This window comes from Miscanthus floridulus, unplaced genomic scaffold, assembly GCF_019320115.1.
Source record: "Miscanthus floridulus cultivar M001 unplaced genomic scaffold, ASM1932011v1 os_2736, whole genome shotgun sequence".
Classification (NCBI taxonomy): Eukaryota; Viridiplantae; Streptophyta; class Magnoliopsida; order Poales; family Poaceae; genus Miscanthus; species Miscanthus floridulus.
In genome coordinates this window covers 1-23,714 of record NW_027098481.1, presented here as the reverse complement: position 1 = coordinate 23,714, position 23,714 = coordinate 1, and the positions used below count along the sequence as shown (strand labels likewise).

Sequence of the window (23,714 nt, the reverse complement as noted above, 5' to 3'; positions counted from 1 at the left end):
TAGGAAAGTTTTAGTACCTGCAAATATCTACAACTTTGTAGCGAACTACTTTTTCATTTGAAATCATTTGGGGCTGGGAGATTGTGTTTTAAGATTAACGATTTTAAAATTCATATTTTATTAAATTTTAGAGGAAAAAGTTCAAATTACATCCTCCAAGTTTGGTCTATGTCCTAAATGACCAGCTAAACTAACATACGGTTCAGTTTATGCCCTCCAACTATTTCAGTTGATGCAATTTACTCCTTAAAAGATTTTTTCTTTTTTGTTTCTTAGTATACATATTGTGTTTTAGTTTTAAATTTTGTGAAGTGACGAGGACATCATAGTTCGTGTTAGAAAAATATATCATGAATTTTCCATCATTGTATTTTGTACGATATTGTATCTCTAATGTTGTTTATTTTAAAATTTCCTAAGCTATCAAAATAGTCGCACGACCAATACTCCGTCTCAAAGCTGCGGCCTTGGTGCCTTGACACGGGAGCCACAATTTACAATAAATCAATAATACAGTAGCCAAGATCATAGCAACGAAGTGAATGAAAGAGCTAGCTTCACCACTTGTAGAAATTCCACAATGCAAACTGGACCCCCGATGGAGCTCTTGAAGATGGGTAGGCATTCATGCATGCGGAGGCATTCGAAAACAAAATTTAAGCCTCATTTAACATAACACACATATCATTTATGTTCCTAACATACTTGCAGGTACAAGTGCTAGAGTGAAAGGAAATATACTGAACAACAGGCATGATCGTCGAGCAACATTATTAGAGGTTTAAAGCACGCAAAGGTCTATCAAGAGCATATAGATATTGTTGGAAGAAGATGACCGTGTAGTAGACTAACACCAGCTCCACGCATGCGGCATATATATGGGGCAGCACAGGACTACCCAAAATGCTCCCAACATCATGAGATCCACCAACTTAATTCCCAAACTCCTTGGTAGACTGACACCAGCTCCACGCATGCGGCATATATATGGGGCAGCAGACAGGACTACCAAAATGCTCCCAACGTCATGAGATCCACCAACTTAATCCGCAAACTCCTCCCACCGAGGATCAAGAGGCAAAAGGCTGAATCTCCGAAGACTGCAATAAAAATCGTCAAGGAAAAATAATTTTGATTAGCATAATTAGTCTAGCATTGATGATTGATGAAGGTCAATGGCAATGATGTGGAACTCAGCTAAAACAATTAACCACAGACAACCGTACGGTACTCGGAAGTGTCTATGTACCGTTGATCTCAATGTAAATTATTACATATTACCTCATAATTAGAAGAGGTAATAGAAGAAACACAGAATAAATAGAGAAAACCTCTTCTTATTAGTTAATCTAATATACATGCATGCATGATCTTACTTTGGTATTTGATGCAATAATGTGACATGTGGATGAGATATAAATTATCTTGTTTTACTAACATGTTCTTTTCTTGTAAGTTGACAAATAAAGATCATGTGTGATATATATACCTGTAAAATTAATTTTTTAATGCGGAAAGACTAACATTATCTGTAATGATCGTTTCGACATGTAGATCCATTTTGAACAGCAACATCATGTTGATCGTGTACGTGATTTATTTGTCACTAGCCATAGCAGATCACTTTTAACACCAACATCATGTTAAAAGTTAATGTTCTTGCGTACTCCAACATAGTCCGTATGTGAGAATAGTAACAAGTATATACTTAACTGTATCTATTTTTCTTAGAAAAGCGATAATTACTACATATGTACAAGTAGCCCAGGCAGACGAAAATTTCAGGGATTTGTTTTTTTTTTTCTTTTTTCTCTGATTATTTAATTTCTTTAATGGTCCTACTAATTCTAAAAATCAAGGGCTATGATTTCTTTGAATCTTGCTACGTCTTGGTGGTTTTTGGAGCACCGCAGCCCTGATTTTCTACAATATTGTTACTATATATAATAAGTAATAATATAGTATGGAGAAGTACGGTGTTAGTGGAATTGGGAATGGAAATATGGTTATTAAAACAAGTTGGGCAGCTGGTACGTACCTCTTCACCGTAGAATGAAATACGTCAAATCTGAGTGCCGAACTATTGGGATGGAGTTGTGCTAGGCGCCTGAGCTCAGCGTCTGCCTTGTTCACGTCATCAGGGAAGGGCATCCTTACAGTAGAGATATGCCACGACATAGCGTAGCGAAAGGAGGCACTCCAAGTCCAAGCCGAGATTATTGTGAAAGACGAGGGTGTGATTAATTGTTTGTACCAGTCTTAGCATGCATTAAGACTTATGCAGTACAATCCGAAACAGCATAAACACATGCAATGCTTGGCTTTTAGTTGTCTTGCACATGCAATCTGTGTTTAGGTCGTTTAGTGACATTGTTTGTGGTTGCTCACAGTGTGTCGCATTTTTTATCACCTCCATATGGCTCCATGTATCAATAGAAACAGGGAATGTGAGGATATTCCATTTTGTTGGCACCAATGAGCTTGAGTATCTAATAACATAAAATCTGACATACTAGCTAAGGGCGTCCTCAACAAGCAAAAGCAATCGCCGGCTGATAGAAATTTAAAAAAAAAAAAGGAAAAAATTGTGAGCCCCACATCAAGGCAAGAGTGGGTCTCGGTCAGCATAGAGAGTAGATTTATAGGGACCTGTGCGAGCCAGGCGAGGAACTTGTCGCTAGCTATTTAATTTTTGACGTTCTCTTTCCTCCACGTAATCAAATAGCTAGCAAAAAGTTCCTTGTTGGGGACGTCCTAATGTAGTATTTGGTCTACTTTTAGCACAACATTGGTTTATATAGGATTCTACGGACAACCAAACAAAGATAAAATGTATAGCTACGTCGTGGCGAGCATCACAAAAAGGGAAAGCCTTCATCAGTCACAGGTCGAGCTTGCTGGAGAGATACCAGGAGTGCATGGCCAGGCAGCCGAAGGCCATGATGTTGGCCAGCGACGACAGCCCGTGGATCATCCCGAACTTCCGGTTCATGGCTGCAAGGGCGGGGCTCCTCTTTGCCGTCTCCGCGTTCTTCGAGTACCTGACCTAACATGTATCTCGATTCATAATATTTACTATGTATCTAGACATAACATGTATCTAGATGCATAGCAAAAGTTATGAATTCAGAAAAGGCAAAGCGTCTTATAATTTAGAACTGATGGAGTAGAAGATAATGCACACTGGAGAGAAATGATTGATGATAGAAGGCCAGTACTACAAGAGTGTGGTTTGCTGTTATTGTTACAAGCATATACAAATACAATGTGGTTTGTTGTTCACATATCACCTACATAACAAATAACACACTTATTCAGAAGAAGGGTACGAACGCACAATATATCTGGTTCTTCAAACGAACACAGCAATGCCAGCCACAAATCACTTATTCAAGCACACTAATAAGTTCGAGGTCCATAACAAAGGTGCGCAAGATTATACATACACTACTCCCAGTGATTTGTATAAGAAGTGTTTCAAGGCATAGCTAACTAATGCCCAATGACGACAATAATATATGATGAAACAACACAAGGGAATTAAAACAATAGTGTGTGATCAGCATCAAAGTGGGGGGTGCTGGTGGACCGAAGATGAGAGCACACAATAACGAACCAACTGTGCACTGTAGGGAAATAAAATTGTTATTGTTACTGAGGTGCAGAAGGGTAGGTCGGAGAGGTAGAATTGGGGAAGGAAGGAGGAAGCACTAGCATGGGAGTAGGAGGTAGGAGGAATGATTAACAGAATTCAGTTATGCGATTACAGAGTTCATGTCCTATGTTCTCACGCTCTCTAGCTTAAGTACCCCTCTCTCTCTAGCGGTTCCACATTGGGCCTGTGACGAGCGTGTTGGGCCCTCGCATCCTGCCAGCACGGGACTAGCGGCCTGCTCCGGTTTCTTCAGTAGTAGTGGAATGTGCCGGACAGGGAACAGTGTTGACATGAGGTCGACCTGGACAGCTTCTACCAAACATCTTGAAGTCGGATGTGGGGCTGAGAGCACATAGACCTCCTGGTGGCTTGAAATCTACCAGCACGTACTGATGGTTGTTGAGCATTTTGCCTCCCCCAATCTGAACCCCGTCCTGCTTCTTCTTGATCACGACCCCCTTGTTGTCCATTTCCACATTCACCTCGTACTGGATCGAGAGCTGGCCAACGGAGACAAGGTTCATCCGTGAGTGGGGAGCAAGCAGTACGCCGTCGAGCTTGATCTTATCGCTGCTCAAGTAGCCAGATCTTATGACCGCGATAGACCCACTAATCCCTCCGAAATGCCGCGTCGGTGGCTCAGTATGATCCTTTAGATCCTTGGTGTAGGGAATTAGAATATTTTCATTCCATGTCGTGTGGAAGGATGCACCCTAGTCCACTAGAAATTCATCCCGGCGTGCTGCGTTTGTCGACGAAGCAGGAAAGGCTCCAGCGGGAAGATGGTACGACCCAGGTCGGGTCCATATTCCTGCAGACACATATACATATATCACAAACTTATCAAGAACACATTCCTTATATATATCTTTGAGATATAGTGCAGCAGGTACATACGCATCAAATCGTGATAACCCAAACAATCGCTTGTAATGCTCTTGATGAGATAATTCTTGGGGATAAGGCCCCAATGTTTCTTCTTCTTTACAGATTGGGCTCATCCATGTTTTAAAAAGATGGAAGCTCAAAAACAGGACACAGAACCCAGCTACTAGACTGTGAACCCCCCAGCCTGTATACAGTTGCAATATGCAAGCTGCAATGCACAATATGGAAACAATAATCCACCATATGCAATCTACAATAATCCACAATCCAGTAAGTTCAAAGCAAATAGAGATTTATAATGAAATGAATATTTTGTACAATGCAGTAGTTAAGTTCATACCTAATCTTGACATGCCAAACAAGCCTGTGTGCCATCGAGACGATAATTGTCCAGAATTTTGTCCTCCTCTTTTCTCATCATCTTCCTTTTCCCCTTTGCCATTTATTTCTCCAATCTCCTTGATGTCATCTTCATCATTATCATCCATTTCTTCAATCTCTTTTTTGTCCCCGCCCTCCCCCTCCTCATTTATTTCGTTAATATCTCCTCTGGCGGCTCCACTTCCACTGCTTTCTTCCTTGTTTCTAGCTCCGGCCCCCTCCTTCTCCACCCCTACCATCTCTTCCACCTCCTACACACGCCCTTCAGCTGTGCTATCACCATCTCCATTACCTACACCACCTCCATCTGCTCCATCATGGCGATCGCCTCCACTTGCTCCTCCGTCTCTTATATGCTGTGCATATGAAAAAAAAAGAATCAATAGATTGAAGCCTACTCCACGCACCATTGGATAGATGGATGTAAATCAACACTAAATGTGCTCGCAGGATACTCAGGGTCGTTCGAGAAGAGATGATCGAGGTGTGTGTGTATACTCACTTGGCCGACGATGTGTAGAGAATCCAGTATGTACATGCCGTGGCGTAAGCGACCCATGCCAACGATCTTCCCGGTCTTCTTCTCCTTGACGTGGCAAGACGTCGGCTTAAAGACAGTGACCAGTCCATGATCACGAGCCAGCTGAGACACCGACACAACATTCCTTGTGTCGTCCCCAACAACATAGTGGACGCCTGGGAAGTCAAAGCACTCCGTCCGTATAGACCCCGCGCCCCTGGACATGCGGGGCGGTGCGTCATCCCCGCTTGACGGAGCATCTTTGTTGTCCAGCTCCTGAGACTGGAAGTAGCCGCCTTCAAGCAAGCAGCGCCAGGTTGGAGGTAGGGTGGTTCCACGCGCCGGAGTCCAGAACCCATTCGTGGGGCCCCCACTTCACAAGCCTGCCGCCATGCCCGTGCATGCATGCGCGACATAAATTCATGATCCTGTGGCAAAACTAAAATATAAGACCCTACAAGAGACAATCGAAAGATTTTCTATTGTTATAAGTACATAAATTACAAGATGGGGAAGATAGTTTCTAAGAGTTTAAAGTAGGTAAAAGCAGAAATAGAGTACGATTACTGTATTGCTCTCGATGTTATCATTACGTATACGAATATGGTAAATTAATGGCATGTAGTATTTAAGGTAAATAAAAGAATAAGCATTATTTGTCATACTAAGGTGCGAAGCATATTGTGAAAGACGAGGGTGTGATTAATTGTTTGCACCAGTCTTAGCATGCATTAAGACTTATGCAGTACAATCCGAAGCAGCATAAACACATGCAATGCGTTGGCTTTTAGTTGTCTTGCACATGCAATCTGTGTTTAGTCGTATAGTGACATTGTTTGTGGTTGCTCACAGTGTGTTGCATTTTTTATCACCTCCATATGGCTCCATGTATCAATAGAAACAGGGAATGTGAGGATATTCCATTTTGTTGGCACCAATGAGCTTGAGTATCTAATAACATAAAATCTGACATACTAGCTAAGGGCATCCTCAACAAGCAAAAGCAAATCGCCGGCTATAGAAATTAAAAAAAAGGAAAAAATTGTGAGCCCCACAGCAAGGCAAGAGTGGGTCTCGCTCAGCAGAGAGAGTAGATTTATAGGGACCTGTGCGAGCCTAGGCGAGGAACTTGTCGCTAGCTATAGTTTTTTGACATTCTCTTTCCTCCATGTACAAATAGCTAGCAAAAAGTACCTTGTTGGGGACGTGCTAATGTAATATTTGGTCTACTTTTAGCACAGCAGAGGTTTATATAGGATTCTATGGACAACCAAACAAAGATAAAAAAAAACACCTCAATAGCTTAACTACAGACTAATATAGCCTACCAAATGTATGTATTGTGCATGTGTATAGTTTGTACGTGGATGTCCATACCTGTGGAGGGGTTTGTAGGCACTAGCAGTTGCAGCACCAGTACCAGCGCCAGCACCAGCGTCAGCTGCTGCAGCGACAAAAAAGGAAACAAAATACTCCACAGCGCCACCAACCAGCGGCATCAGCTCCAAAGGCACCAGCTCCTGCACCAGCATCAGCCCACTAATGGACCCCAGCCGCCGAACTGCATCAATACACGAGCATATATATACCACTCTTGGCGGTTTTGGCTTGGGATGATTTGCCTTCCAATTCTGGTGGTTGTGATGACGACACACCATCTTCTTCTGACAGCTTAGCAGCTTGCATAGACGTCCTGCGTACCCGTTGATGCGGCCTGGATCCCTGGTCTTCAGCCCACAACCCACTGGAACTCATGGTGAAGTCCGCGTAAGACTTGAAGCTAGGAGGATGCTGCGGCGTTGATGCAGGGCAATCGTTCAGACCCGCTGCAACATCCTAGTCTTACGCCCAGGACCCTGGTCGGCACAGCTTCAGAATTCCTGCGTACGCGTTGATGCAAGCACCTGAAATAATCATCAACCAAAGTACGATACAAAGCTAATAAGTCGTCAGTGTCACAGTGTGTGTGTTTTCCCTTGTTTACTTTTCGCTCCTTTGTTAGATCTAGCTAGCAAAATCGCAAGACCATATGGATATTGTCATCAAATTTTGCTGGGGTGGAGGATTACCATCTGACCACACACACACAAAAAGAAGAAAAAGAAAGGGGAAAAAGGGAGACTTGGATGCCGTATGTGATGAACACTCAAGTTTGTGTGAAACTCGATTAAGCAAAGATCTAAAAGCCGGACTAGTACAAAATCCAATCTTTTTTTTACCACGGCGTCGTGGACGGGATTCGATCAGGCAGCAGTCAAGACGGGTCTGTCTGCTCGCCCCGCGGCACCTCCCCCCTAGCAACCTGAGGCTGACCTGCAAGGGCGGCTCAGCAGCACCTGGCCTCTCGCCCGAGCAGCCCAACAAAGCCACCGCCAACTCTCACCAAGCAAGCGGATCGAGTGCGCCCCCGGAGTTCGATCGGCGAGGAGGAAGTGAAGACGGGGTCCTCGCCTCGTCGGAGGTTATTTATTTCCCACTATGGCCATTGGTTGGGCCCCACAGGTTCGCGTGAGACTAAAGCCACAAGTCCGCGTCAGAGTCGGTGAAATAGTACTATAGCGTAGGATAACGGAGCCGGTGAAATGGACCGTGGCGCGAAAGGCTTACTTGACTTTGGGCTACATATTGCGTTGGTTCACCGCCGTAGACTCTAACATGCGGGCCCATTAGATTGTTAATCTTGCCGCGGCCTGCGTGGGCTATCTGAACTCTGAAAGTGTGCACAATTGCACCTCTGCACATCCACACCTCATGCAAACCATCTATCTTGGTTATATTATGCCAAAGAGACAATCAGAGCATGAGCTTTCCTATGTAAACAATTTCAAACACCAATCATCCGCCTACATACATTCTGTACATTATTCAAATTCACAACACATCTCGTCTCAAGTTCTCTCACAAGACAGACATCAGTGTCTCCATACATAGACCTATGTTAAAGCTCCGAGTTTGTAGCCACCAGCTACGTCGTGGCGAGCATCACAAAAAGGGAAAAGCCTTCATCAGTCACAGGTCGAGCTTGCTGGAGAGATACCAGGAGTGCATGGCCAGGCAGCCGAAGGCCATGATGTTGGCCAGCGACGACAGCCCGTGGATCATCCCGAACTTCCGGTTCATGGCTGCAAGGGCGGGGCTCCTCTTTGCCGTCTCCGCGTTCTTCGAGTACCCGACCTCGGTGCCGATGCCGAGGTCCTTCTCCATCTTGTGCCTCTTCATCATCATCTGCGCGAGCAGAGCACTGTATAAGAACGAGCGATACTGAAGGTAGTAAGAGTAGTAGTGCTTAACCAACCAAAAGATATCTCTGTGTCCGACCCTAGTACTTGTCTACTTGAATAGTACAATGAGTTGTGCTCGATGCAGATTTCAGCGATCCAGTCAAGATAACTCATTTGTCAAGTTTGTTATCTAAAAGCACAGAAAGAGTTGCATTGTAAATTCATGACAATCAGATATTCTGAAGGTTCATACACATGGCCAGACATACCTCTGTGCTTCAAAATAAAAACCTAGATTCTGGCCTCCCAAATCCCAACACTGGATTGCTCACTAAAAAACAAAACATAGTGGACCCTGTTTGAAAAATAAAAAAGAAAAAGAAAATGGCAGGGAAATCAAAGTGTCAACAAGCTGAGTGCAATTCTGCAAAACCCATCTTGGTGGTGCGAAGATTGCAAAGACATTTGTTGGAAATGGCGAACATCCAAATTTCTGTGATTAGACAGTTTGTCTATTCCTGATTCCCAAAAAGAAAACAAAAACAAATCTATACGTTCCTGTATGCGCCACAACGATTTAGTACTCAGAAACTGCAGTCATTGTTGGCCCCTGGATCTTCGGAACGGCTGAGCCGATCACTTACCCGGCGTTGCCGACCACATACTATGGCTAGAGGTAGAAGAAGGGAGAAAGAACAGAGCACACACACACAGCACAAGCACCAGCGTTGGCCGAAGCTCTGCAGAGGATATGGCAAAACTGAACTCGCTCTCTTTACTGAGTTGCAGTGGGAAACTATATATACAATTCTACCCATCTAATCCTAGTACATAGATATGTCAGGCTGCCATGCTGCTACAGTGACTAGATTACCTAAAGTAGATTAACTAATTTAACTTAACTAAAAAATTACCTTGCTGGAGGTACCGGAGGGGCTGGGGCGTAGAGGAGTGGGGCGACGATGCGGGCGCCGAAAGGGCAGGGGGCGCAGGGCCCGGAGGCCCGCCGGCCGACGGGAGGTTCGGTGAGTGGGTGGCGGGCCGCCCTCACCGCCGAACAGCGAGGAGGAGGAGGGAAGGGGCGACGAGGGCGGCCGGCAATGGCACGGCGATGGGGGGCGTGGCGGTGGCCTGCTGCGATGGAGTGGGCGACGGCGGGGCTGGCTGGCGGCGGCGCTGGGAGAGACAGAGAGTGCGACCAAGAGGGAGAGACAGAGCCGCGCGAGAGAGAGAGCTGCGGCGGCCGCGCCCTGTTTAGGATTTGTATCTCGGCGCCAGAGTACGTGGCTCCGAGCTCGAAGCCACAGATCTTGGCTCCGAGCTCGGCGCCAAGATCTGTGGCTCCGACCACGGAGGCACAGATTATGGCGCCGAGGTACCGGCCACGTCCAGCGCCGCCTCAGATGCGCAGGTTTGCGCGGCTAGGAACCTAGGCACCATAGGTACTGCGCTGATACGTGTTACCTCGGAGCCATGAGTCCTGGCGCCGACCCCGAGGGTCTAAAGATGAGTTTACATCTCCCAGGGGGCCAAACGTAATTTTTCTTCAAAAAAATGACCAAATAATAAAAAAAATTGGGTGTTTAGATTCAGAGTGTAAAGTTTTGGGGTGTCACATCGAATATTACATGTGGTGTTGCATGAGGTGTTCGGATACTAATAAAAAATAAATTACAGAATCCGGTAGTAAAACGCGAGACAAATTTATTAAAATGCGTTACTGTAGCACTTTTATGTCAAATCATGGACTGATTAGGCTTAAAAGATTCGTCTCGCAAAGTAGTTGCAATTTGTGCAATTAGTTATTTTTTTGAATCTATATTTAATACTCGATGCATGTGTCAAACATTCGATGTGACATGATGTAAAGTTTTGACAGAGGATCTAAACAAGGCTATAGTATAGCTCCTGTCGTCTATGATCTTGTACGGAGTACTAGTAAGATGGATGGGCATTCATGAGTTTTAATTATCATACCAATAACAATGTTAATCATATAGTACTCGCTCTCTCTCCTCTAACATAAACGCATACCGACCTCCTTCTTGAGGATCCTAAAATAAACACATATCAGAACTACATCGGTACATAGTACTAATCAGCTTTCAGTAGAAATGGCAGACACATCAACAAATAAATTCACACCGCTGGAGACGTCTTGCCTACCATCGTACTCTACATTCTTACGACAATGTCCTTGTGCGCCATTACCACTTCTTGTCCTTCCACCGCCCTCTGCGGCTGCTGCTGCTCTCTGTCTGCATCTGCTCCATGTAGCTAGCGAAGGAGACCGACGAGCGTTGACAAGCAAGCAGGGAGCATGATCCGGCGTTGCATGCCTACTGGGGACCTGTCTTTTTATTGTTGCATTAATCTCGTCTAAACAACTGTTACCCTTACGTTGTTGATCTGATGATGACCTTATATATGCTACCACCATTTACCACTTTACATACCCTGCATATATACAACATGCACGATGGAGAGCTAGAACCTGAAATAATAGCTTATTAGTATATGTATAATATCTTCTACTCCCTCTGTCGCGATCTTAAGACCTGCATGTATTTTAAAATACAAATTTTGTTATCAATTCCCAACAATTATTGTAATCATATATGAACTTTATACTACAGTAAGCGGTTACATTGGCTTTGTATAATTTAGAAATTATTTTGTAAACTGGTAACATGGGCCGGTTCAAACGCAATCAACTTGTAGATCCCGCACAGTTAAAACCAATCACTACCGGAGACTGGCTCTTTGCCGAGTGCCAGGTGTTTGCCGAGTGTTGTTTTTCGGGCACTCGTCAAAGATGCCTTTGCCGAGTGTTTTTTTTACACTCGGCAAAGAGGCTCTTTGCCGAGTGTTTTTTTTAACACTCGACAAAGAGTCTCTTTGCCGAGTGTTTTTTTTGACACTTCGGCAAAGAGCTTATTTGACGAGTGTTTTTTTTGACACTCGGCAAAGAGATTCTTTGCGAGTGTTATTTTTTTGACACTCGGCAAAGAAATTTCAAAGCACATTTTGAAGCAGTAAATTAATTCAAATGAAAAAGTTTTCAACTACAAAGTTGTATAACTCATCAAGATTACAATGTTTGTTTTGGTCTTTTCTTCATACGACAAAGTGAAAATAAATTTGTTCACAAATCTAACATATCTATCTCTTGTAGTTTATGAAACTACAAGAGAGATATATAAGATTTGTGAACAATGTTAGAACGACCATGTCGGATGAACAGATGATCAAACAACCAAAATGAACTATGTAGATCTCGAAAGTTATGAAACTTTGTAATTGGCAACTTTTTAATTTGAAAACATCTTGTCATGCACAACTGCGTTTGAATTTCAAAATTTTAAAATTCAAACTTTTCAAACGAACCTCGGATGAAAAAACAACCAAAATAAACTCTGTAGATCTCGAAAAGTTATGAACATTGTAGTTGATAACTTTTTGATTGAAAACATCTTGTCATGCCAAACTGTGTTTGAATTTCAAAATTTTAAAATTCAAATTTTGTAAACGACCTCGGATGGAAAAACTTCCTAAACTAAAAGTGTAGATCTCGAAAAGTTTATGAAACTTTGTAGTTTACAAACTTTTTTATTTGAATTCGTTTAGGGCCTCAAACATGCAATTTACACTCGGTTTAGTATAATATATTGGGAACTAAAACGGAATCTAGACACAAGTGAGTGTGTGGTGTAGTGGTAGAGGAGGTACGTGCACAGCGGGAGGTCTCGGGTTCGAATCGCATCGGCCGCGTAGCCATGAAATTCACGTGAAAAATGTCGGAGATGGGTCGGCGCTAGCCGGTGGGGGGCCTCTATCGATAAAAAAAAATTCTATTTTTTTTTGGGGGTAAAAATTCCTATTTTTTTTCGGGTTTTTTTCGGTTTCAACTTTGCCGAGTGTCGGGCACTCGGCAAAGGCTTTGCCGAGTGCCCGATATAAAAGACACTCGGCAAAGTTGGCTTTGCCGTCATTGTTTATGGCGAGTGTTGTTCGCCGAGTGTTACACTCGGCGAACCATTTGCCGAGTGTTTATGTCTTTTGCCGAGTGGTTTCGGGCACTCGGCAAACTCAAGGAGTCCGGTAGTGAATCTGGACTTTTCCATGTCTAGGTTGGTTATAGCCCGAGCCATCACCGAGCCCAATTAGGGCTACAAACTTTACTGTTATTAGCATTTTATGAAGATTTTTTATCACAATTTACGACACCAATTCTAACACAATTACTAATATTTCTTTAGCCCTGCAAAGTTTTTATTTAAAACTCGACTTATACGTGTAGAAAACTAAAGATGAGCAACTAAAAGGTATAAAAATAGTAACTTGAACGAAAAAATTAGTTAGGAGGGAGACCCGTGACTAACTCCGTGAGCCTGACGATCGTCAGCCTCGGGAGATGCGATGGATGGCCAGCAGCCAGCACTGCTACGAAATACATGATTGGTTGTCACTTCACCGCCCATACCAAAGTAGAATAGCTCCTGTCGTCTATCTGCCATCATGGGTCTGTTCGCTTCAACTTTTCAGTCGGCTTATCAGCTAAAATCTACGGTATTTTTCTTTCACAACAAAACAGCTTTAGCCGGCTTTAATATCAGCCGAACAGGCGCATGTACGGAGTACTAGTAAGACGGATGGCTGTTCATGACATTAATTATCATACCGGTAGCAATGTTAATCATAGAGGAAAATTCATGCATGTTCCTAAACTTAGCGTGGGGTGTCCTCTAGGTCCTTGTATTATTAAAAAGCTATTTTTGGATCCCTAAACTTGGTTCCGGGTCTCACCATGGTCCAAACGGATCTTAGCCCACTACTTATGCTGACATGGCATGTATTAAAGTTGACCCAATAGGTGGGGCCCACTTGTCAGGTCTTCCTCTCCTCTCTGTTTCATCTCCGCTCGTCGGTGCCACCCTCGCCGGTGGAGTTGGACTGGTCCTCGTCGTCTAAGTAGCGCTCCTCTCCTCTAAAATAAACACATTTCTACCTCCTCCTTGAGGATCCTAAAATAAACACATATCTACATCCTCCTTGAGGAGTCTTTTTTTTTAATTTTGACAGAACAACGTCGGTACACAGTACTAATCAGCTATTATGGTAGTAGGAATGGCAGACACACCAAATAACTCACACGATGGAGACTCTTACCTACCATTGTACATTCTTACGACAGCCTCCTTGCGCGCCATTACTACTTCTTGTCCTTCCACTGCCCTCTGCGGTTGCTCTGTCTGCATCTACTCCATGTAGCTAGCAAAGAGACCGACGCGCATTGACACGCAGGGAGCATGATCCGGCCTTGCCTATAGGGACCTGTCCTTTTTATTGTTCCATTATTAATCTCGTCTAAACAACTGTTACGTTACGTTGTTGATCTGATGATGACCATATGCTACCACCATGTACCACTTTACATACCCTGCATACAACAAGCACGATGGAGAGCTTGAACCTAAAATAATAGCTTATTAGTATATAAATAATATCTTCTACTCCCTCTGTCGTGATCTTAAGACGTGCATGTGTATTTTTAAAATACAAAATTGTTATTGATGCCTAACAATTATTGTAATCGTATATGAACTTTATTATACTACAATAGTGGTTACATTGGCTTTGTATATATGTAGAAATTTTTTTTGTAAAATCGTATACATGGGCCGGTTGAAACGCAATCAACACATAGATCATGCACAATTAAAACCGATCTAGACTTTCCATGGTTAGGTTGGTTTGGGCCCGAGCCATCACCGAGCCAATTAGGCTGGTCCATAAGCAGCAACTCGTAGGGACGCACGCGCATAAGTTTTTCCTGTTAGATCTTGGGACAATGTTTAGCTGTGTTTTTTCTTCGGACCAACAATGCCTCTAGGCCTCTGCTGGACGATCGAGAAGAATACTGAGGCAAATGTTAAAGAGAAGATAGATGGTGGATGCCTAGATGCAGAGTCCATACTGCTAGTTACCACTTACTAGCATGTTGCAAACGCTACGGAACTCCACGATGTGCTCCTGCATATATAAGCCAGAGATGCTCGTGTTACTTCTGCCAGCCATTTTTTTTGTATTTATATATAGCATTAACGGGAAAACAGCCTAGAGTCATGCACCTTTCTGATCTTAGCCTTTCAGTATCTGAAATGAGCTGGACCGTTGCTCAAGCTAACCGAGGCGTCAAAACAGTTTTCCTCGCTAGAAACAGGTGAAACTGAAACGAATTATTCTGTGTCCCCATCTCGCATATATACATAGGTGGCAGATTATAGGAAACGATGGTGTGTATGAATCGAATGTAAGAGTTCACCTAGAATAATAGATATAAGGAGAAGAGAAAGACAGAAACAGGCTACACAGAAACAGAGTTCACCTAGAATAATAGATCAAGCTAGAGACACCACGCAACAACAGCCCATGTCACTACTGGAAAATCGAATTGTTCTGTGGGTGAAGAATTTTTCTGTGCGTTTTTTTCGACACGCACAGAAAAAGTATGATTTTTCTGTGGGTTTCAAAATATCCCGACAGAAAAATACGAAAACCCACAGAATAATTGCATATTTTTCTGTGCGTGACAATACACACATGGAAAAAAATCAGAACTCACAGAAAAATAAAATTTATTCTGTCGGTTTTTTAAAACGCACAGAAAAAATAAAATGCCCGCACAGAAAAAATGCTATTATTCGTCGGTTATTTTAAAACGCACAGAAAACAAACCACGCACGGAAAAATAACCCAGAAGTCCTAACCCTAAACCCGCCGCGGACTCGTCCGCTCGGCTCCTCGGCGCATCGCACGTTCTCCCCACTTTCATCTCCCCTTCTTCTTCCCCGCCGCACCCTCCCATCCCCTCCCCATCCCCCACACTCCCCTCCCCTCCTCCCGCACCCGCACCTGCCCATCCTCCTCCCGATCCCGCACCTTCCTCCCTCCCCTTCTCCTCGACGCGGCCAGGTGCCGCCCCCTCCCTCTCCCCCCTCCCCCTACCTTCTTCCCTGCGCGGCCCCTCCTCCTCCCGCTCCCCACCCGGCGAGATCCGGCGACCGGTGCCGCCCCTCCCTCTCCCCGCTCCCCTACCTTCTTCCCCGGCGCGGCCCCTCCCCTCCTGCTCCCCACCGGCGAGATCTGGCAGCCGGTGCCGCCCCCTCCCTCTCTCCCCCCTCCCCTACCTTCTCCCCGGCGGGCCCCTCCCCTCCCGCTCCCCACCGGTGAGATCCGGTGGCCGGTGCCGCCCCCTCCCTCCTCCCCCCTCCCCTACCTTCTTCCCCGGTGTGGCCCCTCCCCTCCCGCTCCCGACCGGCGAGATCTGGCGGGGGGGGGGGCCCGGCGGCGGCACACCCCAGGCGGAGGAGGGGACGGCTGCGCGGTGCCAGGTGCGAGCTGCAGCCCCCTGGCCGAGAGCGCAGCGCGGCTGGGCTCCGCCGGTGGCCGCGCCGTGCCTGCTCACCGGTGCTGCCTCCTCCCGCCGGTCCGCGTCGGTTTCTTGTGCTCCACGAAACCCTAGCCTGCGGGTAACAATTCATGGAAAACTATCATATTTACATTGACAAAAAATGTGCTAGGTATGCCTTGTTAGCTGCTAGGCTTTTGCTTGCATAGTTGCATCTGTTTAAAATTATGTTACACATATTTTCATCTTGTTACACATATTTACATTGCATAGTTTGTACTTATTTCAGTTTATGGGTTGGTGATTCCAGTGCCTTTAAGTGCCAGTAAGGATAAGACCTGCGAATTTATATGATGACTAGCAGTAGTAACATTTGTATATTTAGTAAAAAGTTAATATTTCTATGTCATGTGTTGTGTTAGAATTAAATTAAAAAGAGATCTAGTGAGATTGATATGTGGTTCGTAGTAGAATTGAAAATACAGTTGCATAATCTTGCTGGTTATTTGTTCTTAAGTTATTGCACAACAATTAGTAGTTGTCATCTTTCAGCAACCGAATTGTTCGGATTAGTAGGAGGTGCTAGAGCACCACAATAATCAGTATTCAATTGTTAGGATTAATATGAGCATGCTTGGGATTGATGGCTTTTTTGCTGTTGTTTTTTTCCTTCCCCGAGTATGCATGCCTGCTTGGCTGCTTCTACTATAATATTTTTTACTGGGCAGCATGCATTGCTGAAAGGCCCTTCTATGAGGATAGTTTTTTTTAAAATAGTTTAGTAATGATAAGTAATCGGATCCAAAAAATTCAGTTCTGGAAATATTTTCAGAGCAGCATTATTATCAGATAAGAACCTTTCTGTTGCTTCTTTCCCCTGTACTAATGACATCATTTCTCCAATGGCAGGGCTGCAGACAACCAGGTATACTGCGCTTCTTTGTGTTACATTGTCTCTTTGTTCCAAGTGAGTTCCTTCTCTCAGGCTTTTTTGTTACATTGTTTCAGATGGGAAAACTGAGGTGACACATTCAAAAATATTTTGGGGGTGCATCCTGCAGCTTGGAGATGCTATGAAACCCCAGTCTCGTGCCGTGCTGCTCTCCCCTTCCCTAACTATGCCTTGTGACTTTTTTTGTTTTGTACTACTCTTGAGTGGCTGTGATGAATCAAGTTTCCATTAGAGAACTTCTGCACTTTAGCACCTTATGAGCTCATACTTGGGATATTTTGTTCTGTTTGCTACTTAACTAGGATGGCTTGTACCAGTACAAGCAACCAGTTCTGTGGCCAGTTCAATTCCCATTAGAGAGGGAGAATTAAATTAAGCTCCAGGTGAAATTAAGTTGCAGTTGTCATACTGATAATGGGTAAATCTGAGCCATTTCTCGAGTTCTTTTGCTCTTGATAATGGGTAAATTTCTGGAGATGGTCACTGTCTTGTGGTATTTCTTCTGTGAAATTTTGGAAACAATATGACGCATGTAAGTTGTCTAAAAGGAAGCCCACAGTCCACCAAAATGTTTGTAAGACAACATAGCTCTCAGTACTTGTGTTTCTATTATGCATTATTAAGCAACAGAGATATTTTTGTGCCAATATTAAGACCTTTCCCTATATAAAGAAATGCTGTCATTTTTGTAGGTATAATAGGTGCATCAAATGATTTAAACTTCGTATTATGATTTGTGAAGTAATTTCTAAATTTTCTATGAAATGCTGAGCTGCGATTATATCGCCAGCCATCATATTTATGATTGTTTCTAATTCCTTAGGGTTTGTTGGGAATGTTAGCTAATGTAAAAGAAGCATAATTAATGCACACATCTCCAAATCATTATTAAAGTTTAAGTTCATCATTGCTTAGTTTTTTCAACCTAGGCCAATGTAACTGCAGTATAAGCAGTATGAATTGCCTGTGTGCCATCTATGAATTGTATAACCAGAGCAATACATGTTGAAAAATCTGTAGTATCCTATTTTCAGTATTTGACTAATACATTTTTTTTACCAGAGCACCTGCCTTGATGTTAGTCCTTATTTTTTTGTATGCCATTGTTGATAAAAAAAATGACATACCCTGTTATGCTTAAGGAAGATGAAAGTGACATGTAAGATTAACTTTGATAAATATGATGGTATACAATTACTTGAGATATTTGACATGCAAGATAGATGATGCTAAAGTTACCCTTCTGTGCAGAATCCAGCTTGGACAACCAGCTACTGTTAAAGTTGCAGCCAACTTGATTAGGTTGCTAGCTTATCAGAATAAGGTATGTTCCATAGCATTCCAGCACAGACTGTAAGTTCTCTCTATTTTTGTGCAAATTTTCATGCTCAGTTCCCTCCAGAATGTGCCTTATCTCAATGCTGCTAGACTCCATGCTGTTTACTCTTCTGTTACTTGATTCATTCACTTGCTTATCTCTGGTGTATTTTCTATGACTGGGCTGGCGTTTGTTATATATGTTTTAGCATAGGTGAGGCGAGCTGGTCCGAACCTCATATTTCAGAAATTAAGATAACTCTTCTGAATGTACTACTATGTATTTAGTTTTGAGTGGTACTGACTACTATTTTTCATGAGAGGAGTGAAACAAGAAGTGCTGCCATGATGCTGATAATTATTTATCTGCACTTTGCTATTTTTCCAGCGCATGGATGTTGGGTTCAGGCCATAGGGTCTGGGAGGGATGCGTCCTTGAGGTCACACCCCTGCATGTTGGAGCAGCGCTTGCCTGCCTCCACCATTCGCGTACCTTGTGACTTTTTTTGTTTTGTACTACTCTTGAGTGGCTATGATGAATCAAGTTTCCATTAGAGAACTTCTGCACTTTAGCACCTTATGAGCTGGTACTTGGGATATTTTGTTCTGTTTGCTGCTTAACTAGGATGGCTTGTACCAGTACAAGCAACCAGTTCTGTGGCCAGTTCAGTTCCCATTAGAGAGAGAGAATTAAATTAAGCTCCAGGTGAAATTAAGTTGCAATTGTCATGTTGATAATGGGTAAATCTGAGCCATTTCTCGAGTTCTTTTGCTCTTGTTCTTTTGCTCCAGGTGAAATACTATTAACCCAGGAATCCTGTAGTGCATCAGTGTTATCCCATGGACTTTCATTTGATTTCCCTGTATTCCATGTGTCTGATTCTTTTGGGACTTTCAGATGCTCATCAGACTCCATCTTATCTTTCTCACCCCAACTGGATCCTACATTAGACTTGGCATTTGGTCTTCCAATTCCATCTCCAGCATTTCCAGTTACCATCTGCCTTCTTTTTTCCCCTGGCATTTCCAGTTGCTGGGATGCTCCCAATTGCCATGGCCATCATCAGACTTCTTCTCCCAGGCACTATCACCTCCATTTCCTTTTCTTTTGTCAAATGTATTTTCTGATTTGCCCCATGGGTCATTTTTATTTGATGCCTCAGGAGTGCTGGACTTCTTCTCCCCATGGGACATTTTAAAGCTTGGTTTGGTCAGCCGGGAATCATGATCCATGTTGATTTGGCTAACTGAATTGCAAAACTATGTTCAATTGTGGTTGTGAAAATGTAGAATTCACTAGTTTATTAGTTTGTGGTACTTTTAGAAAAGTATTGTGGCACTATAAGTGAGGTAGCAGTAGCAACCTTCACTGTCTGCATGGGTGGCGGCCCGAGGTTTAGGCGGGTTTTTGAGAGCTGGAGGCTCCGACTGTGATCAGGAGAGCCATGTCGTCTCTTAGCAGGGAGCTGGTTTTCCTCATCCTGCAGTTCCTCGATGAGGAGAAGTTCAAGGAGACGGTGCACAAGTGAGTACTCGCCATGATCATGAATGGGGTTTTTTGGAGCCTTTCTTTGCTGGGTGAGCTAGGATTTCTGATGCTTTTTGCGGTTGCCCGTGCAGGCTGGAGCAGGAGTCGGGCTTCTACTTCAACATGAAGCACTTTGAGGACCTCGTGCAGGGCGGCGAGTGGGACGAGGTGGAGAGGTACCTCAACGGCTTCACCATGCGGAGGACAACCGCTACTCCATGAAGATCTTCTTTGACATCCGCAAGCAGAAGTACCTCGAGGCCCTTGATAGGCTCTAATCTGTTAGCTTTAGTTTTAGGTATAATATGACTCAATGATGCATGCTGGTACTTTACTCATCTTGACTGAGACTTGAACTTTGAGATGAGATGGTAATGCTTTTGAATGTATTGATGCCGGATCATTTGAACATCATCTCTATGTAGCCCGGATGTCATTAATGAATGTGTTGAACATTTGGATCTTATATGTATGCTATCTATTATATATTTTTTTAATCTGGGCGAAATGAATTTTTCTGTGAGTTCACCTAGACCGACAGAAAAAAAACATGAGTTTTTCTGTGCGTTTATTTCTTTTTTCTGTGTGGATTAACACACAGAAAAATTAGTTTTAATCTGGGCGAACACAATTTTTCTGTGCGTGCGAGACCCACAGAAAAATTGTTTCTGACGGTGAACCCACAGAAAAATTGGATTTTTCTGTCATTATATTTCTGTGGGTATTTTTCTGAGGGTACACCGTCAGAAAAATATTTTTCTGACGGTATTCGAATTTTTCTGTGGGTTTTCGCACTGTCAGAAAAAATTGAGATTCTAGTAGTGTGTGCCCCAGTCACAGTGTGCTTGGTTTCGATGATTAACTTCATCGGGTATGGACTCGCTCAGCTTGCTTGCAGCATCGGTCGCCTTTACTATTCTGAGGGATGAGTCGATCCCGGAAATTGGCTTGGAGGAGTTATGAAACAGATCGACTTGGTGACGGACGGACGGACGGACGGCACTAGCTTATGATTTCAAACCAAACGCCATTCATGAGGTTCCATCTGAGCATCTGATGATTCCGGACCAATCCATCAAAACAAAAGCTCTACAATTAACCAATAACACCGTGCCATCCCGCCACCGACTGCAGTTACAGGGCCAAAGACGAGAAGAAAACGGAAAGTCACCCCACCCCCGTGTCGCCTCCTCCGTGAGGCGACTCGGGGCGACCGAAACCATAACCCACCGCTGGCTGCTCCCTGGCAGCCACCGCTGCTCCTCGGCCAACGCTTGCAGCTTCAGCGGAGGCCAGTCCGGGGTGGCGGCCCGCTCGCGCTGCCCTGCCCCCGCGCTTGGCTTTGGCTGTGGCAGGTTAGGTGGCGGTGGCGGCCAGCTCACCTCCTGCGGCCCCGGTGGCTGGCTGGGCCGGGTGTTCGACCGCCTTGCGCACGCACCTAGCGTCCGTGTGGCCGGAGCCTGTGCCTGCTCGGCTGGCTGTGGCCTAGCGGTGGTTTCTCCTGTTGCCTCAGTGCCTGTCTAGGCCGTGTTCCACGAGGCCTTGCGAACGCAGCCGGTGTCCGTGCGGCCGGGTGTCAGTGGCCGGGAGCCTGCGCCTGCTCGGCTGGCTGTGGCCTGGCGGTGGCTATCTGCCTGCTGCGACGGTTGTGGCTGGCCGGGAGCCGCACCTGTGGGCTAGGGCGGCCTGGTGCTGTGCGACTGCGGGGCTGGCAAGCTGTGCCCACCCATTGTTGCCTGCTATCCTCTACTTCGTCCCGCGGCAGCGCTGGCATCGGCCGGTTCTAGGTTGCGGGAACCCTGGGCGGTTGCTCGTTGCTTGCTTCCAGGTAGTAGGTGCTAAGCGAAAGCCTTGCTGTCTAGCCAACGATGATGATGTCCTTTGGGCGCTGTTTCCATCTTTAGAAGCATCTGTTGTTGCACCTTCCTTTCTTCCTAGTGCAGATCTTCGGGGTGAAAATATGGTCCCTGCTACACAGGCAGCGGACACTACCGGAAACAGTAGGATTGCCAAGTGCCTTACGGTTTGCCGAGTGTATTTCATCGGGCACTCAGCAAACACAACATTTACCGTGTGTATTTAATAAAACACTCGACAAACATATAGCACTCGGCAAACGAAAACTTTGCCGTGTGCCTAATATAAAACACTCGCAAAAACCAACTTTGCCGTGTGCCAAAAATAAAACACTCGGCAAACTACAAAAAACTCTCGGCAAAAATGGACACTCGGCAAACTGAATCACTTGCGCTGGGCGTGCGGCGGCCATCTGACGGCCGTTGGGTGCGCCGTCCTGCTGTTAAAACTTTGCCGAGTGTCCGTTAGAGACACTCGGCAAAGACAAACTATGCCGTGTGTTTTTTATTGACACTCGGCAACCTAATTTGTTTGCCGAGTGTTTTTTGTTTACAATTGGCAAAGTAATGTTGTTGCCGAGTGTTTTTATATTAATGGCACTCGGCAAATAATTTTTTTTCTCTCCTGCCCTCCAAACTTTTTCTACTCTCCACATACATCATGTGGTACTACATGTTAAAATTTGATATATTTCTCCATCTATTTGCTATATTTAAGTAATTTATTGCATTTAGAGGAATTTTTTGGTTTAAAGTCAAATTTGAACTGCAAGTTATACAAATAATGGAAATAAATTGAGTGGAGAAATCATATTCATGTTATTGAGTCCATTTTGGGGCCTTACTAGGGAAATGAAAAGAATTTTTGAATATTTTATTCAGGAAACCACGACCACGAACGTGTGGCCGGATGGTTTTTAAATTCTAAAAAAAGCAAACGAAGTCTGAAAATGACGAGATTTGTCAAGATCTCCTGGTATCATACGTGGAGACTATGAAAAAAAAATTGAGAAGGTTTTCGCACAATTTGTCAACGTAAGACCTTTACAAACAGAAGCATCTCTGTACAAGAATTGTAGCGTTTCGAAGGATCCGATAAGATTTGGAGTCAAAGTGACGGTCAAATCGGGGTTGACTTCAAAACTTTTGTATAGGCAATAGACAACATAGATTCGTTCACGTCAAATTTTGGTAAATTTTTCGGATCAGTTTGATAATTTTAATTATTAACTGCAATTATAGAATTTTAATTATATATATTGAATTTGAGCTATAACTAGCATGAAGTAATGGATTAATATTCGTAGAAAAATCAAATATGCATTGTTGAGTGAATTGATAAGGTATTTTTAAATTACATCATAACAAATTTAGTAGAACACACTATGAAGGAGACGGTGGAGCATGAAATATCGATTTATTTCGCCGAGTGTTTTGTACCTGACACTCGGCGAAAAAGAACAGTTGCCGAGTGTCATATAGGGGACACTCGGCAACTTCGTCGACCGGCCCCACTGCACAGTATCGGGCCATAATGGAACATAAAAAAAATAATGCTGAGTGCCCCAGATCTTGGCACAGCGGCAATATAGATTTTATTTTGCCGAGTGTTTTGTACCTGACACTCGGGCGAAAAGAACAGTTGCCAAGTGTCATATAAGGGACACTCGGTAACTTTGTCGACATGCCCCACTGCACAGTATCGCCCGTAATGAAACATTAAAAAAAGTAATGCTGAGTGCTCCAGATCTTGGCACTCGGCATATGCGTTCATATACCCCCCCCCCCGCCCCACCACGCCCGGCCCTTCACACACACGCCACCGCACGCCGCCCCACCCCCGCCGCCTCCTCCCCTCCCCCCCCACCCGCCCCCCCCCGCCCCGCCCCCCTCTCCCCCCCCATCTCCTCCCCTCCTCTCCCTCCCCTCCCACTCTCCCTGCCCCTCTATCTCCTCCCTCCCCCTTCTCTTCTCTCCCCCCTCCT

General features: G+C 44.4%; 1 long non-coding RNA gene across 1 annotated transcript; it reads right to left on the bottom strand.

Moving 5' to 3' along the window:
* Positions 1-642: 642 nt before the first annotated feature.
* LOC136535380 (uncharacterized) lies at positions 643-5,670 on the bottom strand. The gene is made up of 3 exons (XR_010778984.1): positions 5,427-5,670; positions 5,226-5,280; positions 643-1,100 (listed from the first exon to the last, which is right to left on the bottom strand). It is a non-coding gene; the product is annotated as an uncharacterized lncRNA (long non-coding RNA).
* Between the last annotated feature and the right edge of the window lie 18,044 nt (positions 5,671-23,714).